Source organism: Fukomys damarensis, unplaced genomic scaffold (assembly GCF_012274545.1).
Source record: "Fukomys damarensis isolate Sample0158 unplaced genomic scaffold, DMR_v1.0_HiC HiC_scaffold_10, whole genome shotgun sequence".
NCBI lineage: Eukaryota > Metazoa > Chordata > Mammalia > Rodentia > Bathyergidae > Fukomys > Fukomys damarensis.
The window spans coordinates 23,059,323-23,075,029 of record NW_022900922.1 but is presented as its reverse complement, the minus strand read 5'-3'; the positions used below and the strand labels follow the sequence as shown (position 1 = coordinate 23,075,029).

Genomic DNA, 15,707 nt, shown 5'->3' with positions numbered 1-15,707 from the left:
ATATATATATAAAATCTTGTTCTTTTATCAGCTGATGGGCATTTGGGCTGTTTCCAAGATTTAGCTCTTATAAACTGTGCCACTTTAAATATAGATGTGTGTATATTGCTGTGCTTTTTTAATTCTTGAGGGAAGACATCACAGTGAATAACTGGGTCAAATGGAACCTCTAGTTTTAGTTTTTTGAGGAAATTCTACACTGATTTCCATAGTGGTTCCACCAGTCTGCATTTCCACCGGTAATGGAGAACAGTTCTTTTCCCCCACAGCCCTGCCAGCATTTGATATTTGTTGATTTCTTGATAATAGCCATTCTTTCTGTAGTGAGATGGAATTTCAGGGTTGTTTTAATTTGTATCTCTCAAATGACTAGTGATGTTCAACATTTTTTCATGTATTTATTTGCCATTTCTATTTCTTCACCTGAGAAATGTCTGTTCATTTCACATACCCATTTTGGATTGGGACTTTAAATTTAGGGGAGGTCTGAGTTTTTGAGTACTTTATATGTTCTAGATGTTAGTAATTCATCTGAGGAACAGCTGGAAGAAATTACTCCCACTTTGTGGGTTGTCTCTTCACTCTGTTGGTGGTTTCCTTTGCTGTACTGTCTTTTAAATAAGATGAGATCCTGGTTGTTGATTCTTGGATACTTCTTGTGTGATTAGATTTTTGTTCCTAAAGTCCTTGCCTACACCTAAGTTTTCAAGAGTTCTACCTATTCAATCATCTAGCCAACTTAGTGTTTCTGTTTTAATATTTAGATCTTTGATCAATTTCAGTTTTTGTTTAGTGCCTGGTGAGAGATATGTATCTAATTTTAGTCACTGGCACAGGAAAGCCAGTTTTTCCAGCACCATTTATTAAAGAGGCTATCTTTTTTCCATTAAAGGTATTTGGTACATTTATCAAAGATAAGGTAGCTGAATGTGTTTGGAGTTGTTTGTACATCTTCTAGTCTGTTCCACTGATCCATCTTTTTTTTTTTTTTTTTTTTTTTTTGCCAGTAACATGCTGTTTTTATCATTGTAGTTTTGTAGTATAACTTTGTCAGGGATTTCGATGCCCCCTGCCATGCCTTTGTGGCTCAAAATTGTTTCTATTATCTAGATTTCTTCTGGATCCAAATGAAATTGAGGATTGTTTTCTCTAATTCTGTGAAATATGCTTTTCTTATTTAGATTGAGATTGGATTAAATCTATATAACAATTTTGGGAGTATGGCCATTTTCACTATACTGGTTCTTCCTACTAAAGAACAAGGGATATTGTTCTCTTTTTCTGATATCTTCTTCAATTTCCTTTTTCAGAGTACTGTAGTTTTCAATATAATGGTCTTTTACTTCCTTGTTATGTTGATTCCTAAGTATTTCATTTTTTTGGAAGTTATTGTGAAAGGGATTGGTTTCTCTAATTTCTCTCTCAGTAAGTTTGTTATTTGTGTACAGAAATAATATTGACTTTTGAGTGTTGAGTTTGTATCCAGCTATGTTATTCAATTTAGTTATTAAATATAGTCATTTTTGGTGTAGTTTTTTGGGTCTTCTATGGAGAGTATCATGTTATCTGCAAATAATTATAATTTAACTTCTTCCTTTCCTATATTTATTCCTTTTATTTTTTTCTCTTGTCTAATTGTTCTAGCTGATATTTCCAGAATTATATTGAATAAGAGTAGTGACAGTGGACATCCTTTTTTTTTTGCTCTTGACTTTAGAGTGAAGCTTTCATTTTTTGTTCATTTTAAGTGATGTTGGTTGCTTGTTTGTCAGATTGAGATAAAGACAGTACCATCTATTCCAATTTTCTGTAGGTTTTTTAAAATCATGAATATATGTTGAACTTTTGTCAAATGTTGTTTTTGTTTCCCTTATTGAGGTGACCATGTGTTTTTTTTTTCCTTGATTCTTTGTATGGTGTATTACATTTACTGATTTTGCATATGTTGAAACATTCCTACATCTCTGGGATGAATCCTACTTGGTCACACTGTAGAATCTTCTTGAAGATTTGCTGCATTTTGTCTGTGAGTATCTTATTGAAGACTTTTGTATTGATGCTTATTAGGGAGATTAACTTGTAGTTCTCTTTTTTGGTTGGATCCTTCTCTGGTTTTGGTATCAGGGTAATGCTTGATTCCAGCAATGAGTTAAGAGTATATCAGTTCCCTTCTATTTCATTAAAGAGTTGGAGGTGTAGTGGCATTAGATCTTCTCTAAATTTCTTGTAGAATTCAGCAGGAGTCTATCAGGACCTGGGCTTATCTTTGTCGGTAGGTTTTAAATTAAATCTTCAATTTCATTGACTGACACAGGGTTCTTTAGAATTTTATATCTTCTTGATTCAGCTCTGGTGATTCATAGATACCTAGGAATCTGTCAATTTCTTCTGTGTTTCCCATCTTATTAGAATACAGGTTCTTAAAGTAGGTACTGAGGATCATCTGATTTTCTGTGGTGTCTGTTGTGATTTCAACCTTTTAATTCCTAATTGAATGGATTTGGGTCTTTTATTGATAAAATTTGCTAAAGATTTGTCAATTTTATTCAGTCTCTTAAAGAACTAACTCTTCCATTCATTGATTCTTTGTATTGTTTTCTTAGTCTCAGTTGCATTACTTTCTGCTTTAATCTTTATATTTTCCTCCTTCAGAAGAGCTTTGGGCTTGACTTGCTCTTCATATTCTAGAAACCTGAGGTTCAACATTACGTTATTAATTTAAGCTTTGTCTGCTTTTCTGATATGGGAATTCACTGCTATAAATTTCTTTTGTAGAGTTGCTTTCATTGTGTCCCATACATTTGGGTATGTTGTTGTGACATCATTTAATTGTAGAAACTATCTAGTTTCTTCTTCAATTTCTTCTATCATCTGTTGGTTGTTCAGGAGGGTGTTATTTAATTCCCATGTGTTTATGAAGTTTTTGTGGTTTCTTTTGTCATTGATTTCCTATTTCATTGCGATATAGTCTAATTATATGCATGGGATAATTTCAATTCCTTTGCATGCTCTATGAGCTATCATGGGCTCTATTTTGGAGAACAACTTATGTGCTGCTGAGAAGAATGTGTATTCTGATGTTGTGGGGTGGAACACTTCGTAGACATCTACTAAGTCAATATGTTCAAAAATATGTTCAAAAAAAGTCCAGTTCTCATATTTCTTTGTGGTTTTTTTTTGTCTAGTTTTTGTGTCAGTGGGATATTGAGGTCCCACATTAAAATTATATTAATCCTTATTAGATTTTTCATATCTATTAGTATTTGTTTTGTATAGTTGAGTGTGCTAGTATTTGATGTTATAATTGTTATCTCTTTCTCTTGGATTGTTCTCTTTTCAAGGATGTAGTGATCTTCTTCATCTCATTTGATCAGCCTTGGCTTGAAATCCACTTTGGCTGCAAATCGAATAATCTCTGATTTTTTTTTCTGGGCTCCTGTCACATGTAGTGTGAATTTAATTTTCAGCCTATCAATTTCTTTTTCAGTTAAATGTATTTCTTGTATGCAGCACATTGTTGAGTTTTGTTTCTTGATGCATTCTGCCATTCTTTGTCTTTTGATTAGTGAATTGCAACCGTTTACATTGATGGTTGTAACTAATATGTATTGATAAAGATAAGTCCTTGTGATGTTATTTCCCCATTTTTGGATCCCTTTTATTTCCCTATGTTTAATTACTTTCCTTGCCTGGTAGATTCATTCTGTGGGGATTTATGGAGTTGTTATCTCTTTTAGAACATCCTTCAGAATATTTTAGAATGGTGATTTGGTGGTCAGGAATTTCTTCCGATGGTCTTTGTCACAGATGCATCTTATTTCTCCATCAATTTTGAAAGATAGTTTTGTGGGGTACCTCAATCTGGGTTGGAGGCTGTTTTCTGTTAGGTCTTGAAATACTTCACTCCAAACTCTCCTTCACTTGAAGGTTTACATTGAAAAGTCTGCTGTGATTCTGATGGACTTTCTTTTATAAGAGATTTGTTTCTTTTCTCTAACAGCTTTTAAAATTCTGTTCTTGTGTTACATTTCTGGAATCCTGTTATATATATATATACCTTGGGGTAGACTTTTTTATCATGGGTAACTGGAGTTCTATACATCTTGCCTATCTGCATGTTGAATTCTTTTTCCATGCTTGGGAAGTTTTCTGCTGTTGCTTCAGTGAATAGCGTTTTTGTGCCATTTGGGCTATCTCCTGCTTTTTCACTGACTCTGATCAATATTATATTATTCTTCTTTGTATCATTTAGCAGCTGTTGGATTGATTTTTCATGATCCTTTGTTATTTTTTAAGAAATCTTTCTTTTCATCACAACTAACCTGTCTTCTAGATCTGATATTCTGTCCTCACATTGGTTCATTCTGCTGCATACACTTTCAATAGCATTTTAAATCTGGATAGCTGATTGAATCTGTTTCATGGATTCCTATGTTGGGCATTCATGGTTTACATCATTTTCCTAAGCTCCTCTATTTTTTAAAATCTGGATCTTCTCTAGATTTACTAATAATGCCCTTCACTATGGTCATCATCTCTGAAATTATCTGAGAAATTAGGTCTGATTTGATATTTTTCTAGAGTCTCATTCATTTGCTTTACTTTTGCTGTTACCACTTCAGAGAGTCCAGATGGATGGCTTTTGTATTGTTTCACTTCATGGCTTGTTGGGTTTGCCTTTGTTGAGCTGGAAGTCTGAGGTTGCATCTCACTTTTGTTTCTTTTCCTTTTCTTTTTTTTTACTTCCTTTGTTCATGCTTCTCAATTATTTAAGATATGCACTTTTATTTCTAGTATTGAGAACACTTAGACTACTTCTCAGAGAAGTCTTCAGGAGTAACTGGCTTTTGGGTTTTGAGTCTAAGATCGTATCTCTTTGTTTTATTGGGGATGAGAAATTGTTTCCTATTTGGCTTAGCCCCTGGTTCTTTGGCACTTGCCTATAGTGTTGTTTATGATCCTCAGGCAATCTCAGTCTTGGCATACAAGGAAGATCAACTGATCAAAAATAATTATGCCATCTTGGTTAAAATAGTATCGTAATATCAGCAGCATCAAACACACCTGGAAAATGATAAACTGTGGTGACTATTACTTTGTCACCTGTAACTGTATCAACATGATTTGTAATTATATAACCAAATCTAAAACACACCAGAAAATTGTGTATAGTAAATATTCCCTCAATATGGTGATTTTACCCTCAAGGACAAAATTTAAAAGCAAATAAAAAAAAAAGCAGAAGAAGAGTAAGGGATAGCAATGCTGGAGAACAAAGGAAGATCACACAAGCTCTGTGAAGTGGTGAAGACAGGAGGGGAAGAAAGAAGGAAGAAACAGAAACAGAGCAAAATAAACAAACAAATAAAATCCTGGAAACAATGTTCTCACTTGTATAAAAATAAGAACAGGGGGCCAAGTATTTAGCTTAGTGGTTCTGCCACCTGCCTCACAAGTGCAAAGACCTAAGTTTGAACCCTGGTACAAAACAAAACAAAAAATAAATAAGGTTGGGGGTGGGATGCTGGGATTTAGTTCAGTGGTGCTGCTGGCTGCCTCATAAAGGCAAGGTCCCCCCAAAATAAGAACAATCAAGAAGGAAAAAAGAAAAAATAGAAAAAAATAAAAATAAATTGAAAATTAAAACAAAAACAAAAAAGAGGAAAAGCAGGAAAAAAAATCCACCCCAGGGCATGTCTATACTGTCACCGGTTGACAGAATGGAGCCCAGATCCATATTGACTGGTTCCAGCAAACCAGTAGTAGAATTATGGCAGTAGTGGAGTATCCCAGAAAATCTGGTCCTTCAGTTCTACTGAAATTCAGGCTGCTTCTGGTTTCTGGCTGTGAGGCTGGGACCGAAGTGTTTCATCCCACAACACTTTGAGTGACTCCTGCTGGCTTGAACTCAGTTGCACCTTTCCCTGACATTTGGAGTTCCTAGATGGAGCCAGTCTACAGCTACTCTCAGTTCTGACTTCTACTGGTCCCTTTCCAAAATGATTACTAGTCAATCACCCTCTTTGGGGGGACATCTGAACCCAAATAATTCACTAGGCACTGCAGTCTGCAGTATCCACTGCTCTGTACCATGATGTATTTCTGTGTGGAGGCCTCTGGGGTTTACAGTGGTCACCCTGACTCTGCAGGTTCAAGCTGCTACCCCTCTCACATCAAAAGTCTGGGCTCAGAGTGAAAGCACTTGGCTTGGGAGGCTTGGCACCTCCCTACTCTACACTGTGGTCCCATGGGCTCTTAATTCTTGCTCCAGACACTTGCTGGGTCCCATGGAATCCACTTTCCTACTCCTTTTCTTCCTCACATTGCTATTCTCCAGCGTCTGGATTCCAAATAAAAATTCAGATTGTTCTACTTTTTGTGTTTCACTTTCCTAGTGATGCACCATGATATATACTATTTCAGAGAAAGTAGGTGCCTTTCTCTCATTTGCCCACTGGCCAGCAACCTCACTGTTATAAAAGTCAAAATCACAGTCCATTTTCATCTGGTGTAACGACCAAGCTCTTTCCACTGTACTTTCAAGCTTCCCCACTAGGAAGATTCTAAGTGCAGCTTGGGTCATTCTCACACTAAAGGAGATAGATGTTCCCAATCTTAGAAGTTCCTGAGGACAATGAAGGAAGCCACCACAGAAGTCTCCCATGACTCTTCTGTTCAAGACAAAACATTATTTGACCTTGAAACTTAACTGTTGATAGAGGGAAAGTAACAATAGAAATATAGTTTTGATGGAGCTGTTTTATTTGTATAATTCTCTAAAAATAATAGAAATATTGTATCATAATAACTTTTTATCTTTTAATAAATCTATGACTAAAGAATCAGTGCCATACTTGATATATAGTAGGCACTTGATTTATATAATGATCAAGCTGCACTAAATGAGATCTGAGATTTTCATCAGTAAGAGAACTCTCTCTAACTTCAATGGTAACATAAATCCATTTAGAGATGTTAAAGATTTCAGTGACTTAAAATCACACGCAAGTCATGAGGCTGCCAAAGGAAACAAAGCCAGGGAAAAGTCTGGTGATCACACTTTCTCAGTCCTGACATTTTGGCTTTTCTGCATCCTCTATGGGCCCATAACCTCCTTGTGAGTAAAGCTTTTGGATAATCTAATTTATTTTCAACAGTTCATATTTAATAAGTGCTCTATGCACAGTAAATGTTTAGTAAATATTGTTGAAGAAATAACCATTTCGTTTGTCTTTCCCAATACTCAGGATCATAGTTATTTTCTGGACGTGTTTATCTTGTATTCCATAAAAGTGGAAAGAAACTACAAAGAAAGTCTTCCTCATTAGCAAAATATTAAACAGTAATAGGAAAAAGTTTGTCTTTATTTTATCTAATGCATGATCCAGAAATAGCAAGTCCAAGGAAGAGAGGCATCATCAGAGCTCACGTTGCTATAAGAAATAAAATTAAACCTAAAAGTAGAGACAATATGAACAAATTGTTACAGGGAAAAAGAACAGCATGGTGTAGAGAGAGGTGTTAAGAATGAATATTCAAGAAAGATCAGTGAGAGGCTGTTGACCTAGAGGCGAAAATCCTCAGTAAGGATGTTAAAGATGAAGTTAGAATCTTAAAGCCACAGGACCCTTGAACTTGACATTTAGATACAGTAAAAATAGAGTAGGGTTAGGAGTTGGGCCACAGGTAGTTGTAGGGATCCAGACAATTTTATTTTTTAATATTTAAAACGGAGTTTTAGAAAGGTGACACCACAAATTTCTTATTTTTATTTTACTCCACCGGCTGTAACATTTCTATTTTAACAAAGGCTTTTTAGGAAATCATGCCCCATCCCAAAGTCAAGAAATAGTCTAGAGGTGTATGAAGACATTTTTGAGTATTTGAGCTTTAAGAAGCCCTTAAAAGTCCTACCTTTGAAGGAAGAATATAGCATACGTACAACCTTCCACAATTTGCTCTAAGTTTTCTTAAATTGTCTCACAAAGGGTTGGCCCACTGTATCAGAGGTAGGATGTGTATGGACATAGGGTAGCAGGTTGGTATCACTGCCATAGGCATTGTCAGCAAACTGGAAAGTCGCAAGAGAGCTATTTGTTCCAAGTTTTCATCCAGGTGTCCTAATCTTTGCCTTCCTGCTCCCCAGTTTTCCTGGGCTTACTAGTTCTCACTTATGTAAATTGATTTAAAGATAATACGACTATAAACAAGTCTAGTCCCTGGACTGAAATCAATAGCAAATGTTACTCTATTGGCATATGAGGATAATGTTGATTTCAAGTCAGCTGTAGTGAAGTGAATACTTGCTTGGGAGGTGGTAACCTAAGTTCAAATCTTATCTCTGTCATAGACCAATTTTTTGATTATTTTGTAATTCTGACAATGGTGAACAGAGCTGCCCTGAGCTCATGTAAATTATTAGGGCTTTCAGTTTTATCATGTCAAGGAGATGATCCAATTCTCTCCTTAGTTCTCAATAGTAATGATCTGTGGGCTGTCACTTTTCCCATCTAGTAATAGATTTGAAATCCTAATTTACTAGAAGAAATATAAATGCAAACTATTGCCATTAGACTACCAAAAAAAAAAAGCAGTAGCACATGCATGTCCTACAGTTATTACAGTGATGGCTGATTTGGGAAAAACTTCCTCCTTATTTTGAATTTAGCTGGTAAGGCACAAATTTGTCACTTTTTTGATGTCCTTTCTTACAGGAAGGGAAGGAATCACAAATTGTCAGTTTTATTAGGCAAAATGACACAATACACTGCATTTATCCTTCAGTGATCTTATAGAAAGCTTCAGCCACTGGAATCATTTAAGGTAACTTCAAGAACTGAAAGACAACTTGAGAAAAGCCTTCCTGCTGTATAGTCAGTGTGTTGTATGTGGAGAAAACTGTAGGTTCTTTTAGAACCATGCTCAGAAGGAATCCTAGAATAAAATCTTCTAAACTCTGCCATTGTGTCTGATTCCCCAGACCATTCTTGGTCTTAGTTGACTCTTTTTAAACTCAGGAAACTGGGGCTGGAGAGTCTGTACTAGATAATTTAGCTTTAACATTTCTGGCTTTAGAGTCAATTCCATTTTTGGATGGGCAAAAATAATAGATCTCAATGAAATACTTCAACAGAATCTTGCTTGGTGTTAAAACAGAGGGCCACCTGTTGGTGCTGGATCCCCCCCGCCCAAATTTCCCAATATCAATGTTAATATCATTATAAAATATAAAATAGCTCCATATAGTATAAATATAATCAGTTCCTTAACTGTCATGGCTTAAATGCTCTAAAAAGTTTAGAAGTAAGATGTGGTTGCAAAGCTGTTATCCTATTTGGTATCTACAATTTGACCCATCTTCAGAGCCTTTCTAAGTGGTCCCGGCATAGATACAATATTTATATTAATGTAGACTTTATATGCAACCCATTGAGTACTCCCAGACCTCAGTGTCACTGTCAGAGAGCAGGTTGTCTGAGTCACACTGTTCCTTCCTGAAGAACTGATTGTCTTTGCGGCACACTGTGCTGTGTCTTACTATTTTGAGAACAGAGAAATCTGTTTAAGTTATTTATATTCTTTCAAGAAGAAAGGAGGATGACTGTGTTCTTTGGATGGTTTGGTTGTTGTTCTTTTTTTTTTTAGTGTCATAAAGTATTTTGTAGAGGATTTTCTTATTTTATGAAAAAATAAAATTTCATAGCAAAATAATAGACTGACAATAGTTCTTTTCGGCTGCTTTACAGCACTTAGCTTATCTAAAGGTTTTACTTTCCAACACGACTTATTTAATGCCTGCCCCATCTTTTGTGACTTTTTATTATCTACCTCTAGAGCCGTACTTAACCTTATTAATGAGGGCAGGTTCCGTGATTGTTTATGGTAAAAGAAAAATAGAGATAGTATCTCCTTTAAACACAATCCCAGTGTCCAGAGTTCCTACAGTTGATTTCTCCTGTATTCTGCTCAAGGAACATATATGAAACTTAAATGGGCAAGAGTGATTTAAAAGTGTGCCTGCGAGGAAAGTCCAGTGCAAAGCAGAGCCTGGAAAGGATTGAACAGATGTAGCAGGTGTAAACATGTTTCCTTATCTTGGTTCCTGAATTTTACATCCTCCTAGAAGACTCTCTGTACTGCAGAAAGGGTTATTGGTACAGATGGTAAATTGTTGAAATGCCCAGAAGGTTCAAGCTCATCTGTGCTTTTAAGGAAGGGAAGGTTTGTGGATTGTCTGACTCACAGGTGTTTGGAAGGCTCCAAATTACCTTCAGGTTTTTCTGCTTTACTTTGCTTTAACAGATGTCTTGGGTTATGTGTTGGATGCATCTACTCCTTATGGTGTCCAAGTGTTTAAAATTGGAAAGAGGGTCCCAAGAGCAAGGGGATGGGGTTGAGCTCTTGGCACATAAGCCAGTGCAGTCATTGCAAATTGAGGCTCTGGGCTTCTCTTGTCTCTAGGCTGCTGCCACTGATTTTTTTCCTGTGGTCACTGGCTCCTTACCTTCCTGCTTTTCAGAGTTCTGAGTGTACAATGGTTTTGGCACAGACACTTCATTATTTCTGAACCTTAATGTCCCTTGTTCCTGTTTCATTCTCTCACAGCCTGTGGCTGCAACAGGTGCAGTCAGGCAATGACTGCATGGTTTCAGGTGTTCTGTTTGAGTGGCTTCTGTGAAGTGAGCACTAGAATTTCTCTTCTGTTAGAGCCAAATACTAATGCTGAAATGTATTAGCTTCCTTCCTTGGGGTAGCAAACATCCATCCTTGCATAGAAGAAAAAAAAAAAAGCAAAACTAAATTAGATCAATGTTTAGTACAAGGCCCTCCATTGTGTACCTTAGATCCATGGCATCATTCAACTTGCTATGTTTGCTGTCTTGCAATTCATTGCTTTCTACTTTGAATAAAAGGTAACATTTCATGAAAAGAGTACTTCCTAAGATGTGCTTGATGGGAAATGTAGTAGTTCATATTTGTGGAAAATTCTGTGATGTCAAAAAGTTTGGAAAGTCCTGCTATATGAAAATAAACTCTGAAAAACACCTTTTGAGTTTCTTGAGGTCATTTACATATGTTAATTTGTAAGTAAAATGCTGACAAATATAGCAATCAATATTTTATTGAGCTTCTCATGCCTATGTGAAATAACAAGTCTCTTGGATTGTTTCAGCCACTTTGTTTTCTTTGATTTTTAATGATAAGTATACCAAGTGATATTTAGCTTATGCGGGAGACACAGTGAATCAAATTTCAGGCTCAACCAAAAGACTCCAGAGCACTCTTGGTGGCCAGACTATTGTGTGTCTGGATTGCCAACTCTGAGTGCCTTAGCGATAAGTTCAGTTCACATCCCACTGTAGGATCCATATATGTGTTTACATGCAGATAAAAAGTCACACGCGCACACACACACACACACACACACACACACACACACACACACATATATATATATATATATATATATATATATATATACATAGAGAGAGAGAGAGAGAGAGAACATAAAATGCAAGGTTAAACACTCGTATTTTTTTACTGTGTCCAGTAGTCTCAGCTAGCACATTTCTCGGAATCACTTTCCTGGATAGAGGTGGCCAAAAGTGGATTTTGTACAGGATTTGGAAGTTAGAAGTGAAGTAGCAGTCGTACCATCATATCATCATGGCAAGATATAGACTAGCCTCCAAGATTCTACCCTCTTCTTTTCCCCTGCTCTGAATCTGGCTCTTATTCTGTTTGCCTTGCTGAGTCAGAGAAACCTCAGCCTGATCAGAAGAGGCAGAGGCGCGGTGTTCTGTTGGTGGGGACCGGGACTAGCTCTCCTAGGTCTCCATTCCAGCGGGGCTACCCCTCAGCTCACTGCCGGCATCCTCCTGCCACTTCCTACTTAGCGCTCTGGTGTCATTTTCAAGTGGGCTGGTAGAGGACTGTTTTCTGCACCCCAGCCCCAGGCACCTCTCTGTACACTTACTTCTCTAACTTCTGTCGGTCTCAAGTCTTATTTCTTTAAGGACACATGTTCCATGCTGCTCTTAACGATTCTGATTTCCTCACAGGGCACTGACTCACATAAGCACTGTGGAAAATCAAACAGGGTAGAGAGAGAGAGACGTTCCGGTAGGGAATATACCTTGCTATTTTAAATAATACACTCAGGGAGAAACTTACCAAGATGGAGATGCTGGGACACAGACCTGAGGCGGTAAAAGAAAACTGTAAAATCCTCTCTAATGCACATGAAGACTATTCAGAAGGTAATCAGAATAATAAAAGATTTAGCCTAGAAACACCTTACAACTATATATTTTATAATGCTTCATAAATGCACTAATCACAAAACACTGATTTTCTCTAGAGCTTTCTTTTGGAGTTGTATTTTCTGAAACCTCATGGCTCTCAGAGAGTCAAAATCAAAGCTAGAATTGTTCTTCCAGCTTTTACAAGGAAAAGAGCTCTGTAGGAATGAAGCCCCAAGAAGAAAACTCCCTCTTTAAATTGCATTGCTCTGCTGATGGCTGGAGTCCTGCCAAGTGTTTTCCTGAACACCTCCCTCCAGCTTTGTTTCCTGTTTACAAGAGCAACTATTGAAAACAAAAGAAAGAGTCTAAGGAAAGCAAGGGGGAGAGATGGCCCGGGGAAAGAGAAAGTGAGATAGGAAAATTTCTCCATTGGGTTTCAGGAGTTGAACTTGGCTTTAGAGGGTTAAAACTCATCTGTACTCAGCTGGTGTGCTAGGGAAAGATGGTGCAGCTAAGCGAACAATGAGACCCTGGGCTCTGGTTTCTATCAGCAGCACCAAGGCCTTGGTTTCCTGGCAACCAGCATCGGAGCTGTTCCTCTGCTCGCTCGGCCGCCCCTAGGGGGAGCCCATTCGCTGTCAGCTGCTCAGGGCTCCTTCTCTCAGGGTGCCAGGCTGGTTCTCTGGCAGAGCTCTATCAGAGGCTTTCCCAGCGAAGATAATTTGGAGACAGGCATTTATTTGATAAATTAGGGCTACAGAGCTGCAGTGTCAACTCCTAGCTAGTTGTGGATGGGCAACTGCAGCTTCCCTTGTGCCCTACGAAACCTAGGACTTTCTCACTGAGGCACATTCCAGCACATTTTATTATTGTTTGATTTTTGTTGTTGTTGATTTTATATTTTGTATGGGGAATCGAATTCAAGACCTTGCACTTGTGAGGCAGGTGGCGGCACCCCTAAGCTAAATCCCCCCAGCCCACCATTTTATTTTTTGAGACAGGGTCTTACTAAGTTGGCCAGGCTGGGCTCGAACTTGTAATACTCCTACCTCAGCCTCCCAGAGTATTTGCTACTGTACTTGCATTAGACTGAAGTTGAAAGTTGAAGTTGAATTTGGAAGGCCGATGTCCACAACTATTTTCTTTTGACTGTGGCAAATAGAAACCTTACCTATCCAACAATCATAACAAATCTGCAAAAATCCTATTTTGCAGAGAAAAATGCTTGTTTTATTTCTAGTTTGTTTTTTTAGAACTAATTATTCATTAGTTCAGACAGTTGTGTAATAATTTCAGTCATTTTAACATTACAAGACATAAGCTTTTTTGTACACGGATTTCCTTCTTGCTGAAGTTTTTTTTTTCTTTTTTCGAGGGGAAAGTAATACATACAAACCAGACAGCAGGCAGACAGGGAACAAGAATTTCCATTTGATAAGGTAAAAACTGAACATGACACCCTGTGCATATGGGATTCAATTCGGTAAGGGAGAATATGTCCTTCCTTTGGGGGCACATCCTAGTTCCACATCCTCTGGTTCTGTTTAACTTTTTGACCAACAAACTTCAGCTCTGAAGCAATCTCTCCTTACATACGTACCCTGCTTGAATCAAGTCAAAGGGAAAAACTGAGAGTTGGGGCAAGAATATACTTACCCATCCAGCAGGACAACTCCAATCACTCAAACATTTGGAAAGGAGGAAAGAAAGCAACTGTGCATGGTTCCAAGCCAAGTTCATGGTGAAGTTCTGTGATGAGACCAATCTCCTTATTCTGGTCTTTCCCCACACATTCATTCATCCTTGTTAAGTTCCAGAATAGAAGCTGGGATAAGCCAGGACAACATCACCGGGTTTGTAGAACTGAAGTAAGGTAAAGGAGCTAGAAAGCAACAGCAAGAGTCTAGTATTTATCCTCTTAAACATTCAGTCTCACAAAAGCTAGCAGGAGATAGTAGCTGTGCTACAAACATCATATAAATGTTTCTTATCTGACAATACTGCTTAGCTGTGTTGATTTTTCCCCAACATCTGGTACAAGCTTCCTCCCAGGACAGAATAGGTAAATAAACAATGCTACCCTTGGATTCAGAAAGCTCACCCTACACAGTGATATGTATGCTATTTTTGCATCTTCATGGAGTAAAGATCCAACCTTCCTCCCAAGATAAATGCATTAACGTGGTGTGTAGTTCAATATATTTCAAGTAACTGGTTTCTAAGGTGCTGGCTTCTTCCATCCCTTCAATAAATGCTTGCATTTGAGAAATAAAGTAGCTCATTTGTCTCCATTTGATACCATCAAGATCCCAAAGGACTGTGTGCATAAGTAAAGGGAAAGAAAATTGTGTAGAACACCAGGTTTGAAGGTGTTCTCTCATTAAAAAGTATTGAAAATGTAAAGCTCACCTGGATGTGGACTTTGAAATTTTTACTTTGTGAATAGAGAACTTGAAATACATTGGATATATGAAAAGGTGAAAGATTGATATGATCTGAAGAGAAACCAGAGTATCACTGGCCATATGAAGAATTTTCTTACTCATCTCACTGAAAATCAACTTGAGGAAAGGAAAAAAAAATATATAGATATATCTATATATCTCTATCTATCTATCTATCTATCTATATCCTTGATATTAAATTAGTAAAGTACTGGTCTAGTTACTCATAATTTATTTTGAGTCAGTTTTTGTCAAAAGAATACTTAGAGTAAGAATGCCTAATTTACAACTACTTTTAAAAATAAAATTGTTCCTATGGTTGACAGATACGATGGCATTTAAAAAAACTTCATCCAGGTGTGATGGCACACATCTGTGATCCCAGCACTCTGAAGGCTGAGGAGGGAGGAGGATTCCAAGTTTAAGCCTAGCTTGGGAAATTTAACTACTTAGTGAGACCCTGTTGCAAAATTAAAAATACAAAAATTGATGCAGATCATTGTGAAGGCACCTGGGTTAACTCCCCAGCACTGCAATCAACCAATAAATAATTTGATGTCCTTTTAGAAGTTATTTTATTTTATGTTTTCCTCACCTTTCTTTTATTTTTATCTTAATGCTATGTGATGTTTATAAGGCTTAAATATTAGAAAAATTTTTTCCTCTCATGGTTATTCATAAAATTCTATGAACTTGTCATTTGATGAACTATTATGTTATCTTGATCTTTTGCCTCTAAAAGCTAGACTTTCTATAACTCATCCGTCCTTGATCTTAGCCAAAAGGCTGAGAAGCGATGAGAAGCGATGACTTTCTATAACCTGTCTGAGTCTAAGTTTTACATTATATGTTTCTATATTCTTTTAAAAAGATTTAAGTTTCAGTGGCCAGGCATGGTGGCGCACACCTGTAATGCCAGCACTTGGGAGGCTGAGGCAAGAGGATCACTGTGAGTTAGAGACCAGCCTGGGCTACATAGTGAGTTCCAGATCAGTCTCAACTACATGGTGAGACCCTG

At 37.2% G+C, this 15,707-nt stretch overlaps 2 long non-coding RNA genes across 2 annotated transcripts in view; one reads left to right on the top strand and one right to left on the bottom strand.

Annotated features, from left to right (window-relative positions):
• Positions 1–15,707, top strand: part of LOC117285465 — a 130,943-nt gene that overhangs the window by 106,751 nt on the left and 8,485 nt on the right. The window lies entirely within an intron of this gene.
• The window catches only part of LOC117285464, an 11,166-nt gene continuing 9,052 nt past the window's right edge, over positions 13,594–15,707 (bottom strand). Inside the window, exon 3 of the long non-coding RNA XR_004516518.1 lies at positions 13,594–14,127. This is a non-coding gene — a long non-coding RNA (uncharacterized LOC117285464). The remainder of the gene's footprint in view (positions 14,128–15,707) is intronic.